Below are 2,516 nucleotides of genomic sequence, written 5' to 3' on the forward strand. Positions count from 1 at the left end.
TATAAATAAACCATGCCTTCTTTAGGAAGTGACAGGTAAACCCCCCACCCCCCCTCCTGAACTCTGTGCCTCTGGGTTGATTGTCAGCAAACTGTGGAGAAAAAGAGTGGGATAGAATAAGCAGGGACTGAAGGTCACAGAAACATCACTCTCTCACCCCTCCTCCTCCGTACCCCCCTCTCCATCTCGTTTCCACCCCGACCTCCTTTGAAGGGGCCTCAGCCTTGGCTCCCAAAGCAGAAGAAGAATGCCCTTCCCTCTGTTGCCCCACCCTGACTCCCCTACCCCCTGGTAGCCCTGTCTGAGGCATGTGTAGGAGATGGGGAGGGCAGATGGGGGGGTTACGACTGTGAGTGTGACCACAAAGTGGAAAATAAAGTCTGTGCAATACCTGCATCCCTTTGCTTCTGTATGATTCACTGTTGACAATGTTATGAGAAGGAAAAGGTGGCAGGTTTAGAGAACTGGTCGATGTTGGTCTTGAAGAGCCACAGTGTCCGCAGGACTGCTGAATCCTACGTTTCTTTAAAATAGACGCAGTGACACATTTCAGTCAGGGCTTAGCGTCCCTGGAGGAGCAGAAATCACGGCAACAAGATGCTACGCTCTGAATTTTTCTTTAGGAAGTTGATACCCCCCCTTGGGACTAGATAGACATTATTCTAATTAGTAGGAATGTTGCATTCCTAAGATTTTTTGGGTGCCTCATCCCTTGGGGGGGCAGTGCCTGCTGAAACTGCACTTCCTTGTGAAAGGGAGAAGGGGTCCTGTCCAGGACGGGCGCAGTCACACCCCCCTCATTAGAGGTGTGAGAACCCCAGGGAACTGTCGCCCCTGAAACACAGCCAAAATAAGAACCACGGTCCTCCTGAGAAAACTGAAATATGTCAGTGCATTGATGATCTAAATTAATGCAAATACACAATGGCAATTTCACATGCACCTCTGTTTTCCGCAACATTGGAGGCTAGCAGTGCTGAGGCCCTATTTCATGGGTTTTAATGAGCGCACATATGCAAAGTGGGAGAGTGTAGACATCCACGGTTCTCCTCCAAAACATGTGGTGTCACCGGCTGTTTCTTTTCACACTGCAGACTAACAGCTAAGCTCTCACTGAGTCACTGAGGAAGACCTTTTATATGAAGCTTAGATATGCCATCAACAGGATAGGTCGAGAGTGATGAAATGCAGACCTCTAACCGACTGAATCCTCCAAGACCTGGCGTGCCAATATTACTACGACTACCACTATTTAAACTACTACTTACTTACACTTACTACAACTACTACACATATACATACAGTACTATCTACTATTACTGCTTTAACTACTACACATATACACACAGCACTATCTACTATTACTGCTTTAACTACTACACATATACATACAGCACTATCTACTATTACTGCTTTAACTACTACAACAGCAATTACCTCCTACTAATATATGGTCACAATAAGCTCTCTCTCTCTCTCTCTCTCTCTCTCTCTCTCTCTATTTTGTCCTTCCGTTCCCCTCCGTATCAGCAGCTGTCTCCTTTCTCAGTGTTATTCTGAGACATGAATAGCAGCTGTTCCTGCTGCAAGAGAATAAGCAAGAAAGGCTGGGTACCCAGACTGCGATAAAAAATATATATATAAGGGAGTAAAAACACAAACACACACGCTCACACACATACACACAAAGGAACATACAAATAAATACATGAACGCTTTCCAAAGTGCTGTGGCAAGAATAAGTGCAGTGAACCGTTTTCTTTAGAGTAAATTGTCAGATGGCTTGTCTTTCGTCCCGCAATCTTTCGGTCCCGTCTTCCTTTTCTTCCCAAGAGATGGCGCTCAAACCCAAATGTTCGGTAGGTTTCAACAATATAATTGAGTACCAGATGTATACACTTCCGTTGCAGACCAATAGAAGACCGCACACTTTAAAAGAAAGGTCGCCGTTATTTAACTCCATAAGTACAGATAATGATGTGTCGAGGAAAAGGTAGCTAAATGCTGATTTACGCAATGTATTTTAAGTAATATCTGCCCTTGTTTAACTAGCGATTATATTGTGCAGGGCCGTTTTATCAGCGGAATGGAAACAAACAAGCGCTGTCATATGTACACTGTCGTCCTAACAACTTCATATGTCATTCTCATTTTCCACAAAAACATTTTTTATTCTGCCACCTAGTGGCTCAACCGTTGAACACTTCACTTTCCGTTTTTTATTCATTAAAAAACAAACAAAAAACGACATTATTTCAGTTCAGTTAATTTAGTGTGTTTTGGTTTAGGCAGCCCACCAACAACAACAAAAAAGCCACCTATGTGGACCAATACCGTAAATTACTCTGATAATGCTAGAGTCATTAAGATAGGGGACCGGAATTTCGACTTTTGTGAATCATGTTATTTGTGTAAGGTTCATAATACAAATTTTATGCTTAATTAGCAGTAATAATTCCAATGTAAATATAGAAGCCCACACGGTTCATGCTCGCCTCGTGCGAGTACGTGTTTAC

Source organism: Conger conger, chromosome 12 (assembly GCF_963514075.1).
Source record: "Conger conger chromosome 12, fConCon1.1, whole genome shotgun sequence".
In the NCBI taxonomy this organism is placed as follows: Eukaryota; Metazoa; Chordata; class Actinopteri; order Anguilliformes; family Congridae; genus Conger; species Conger conger.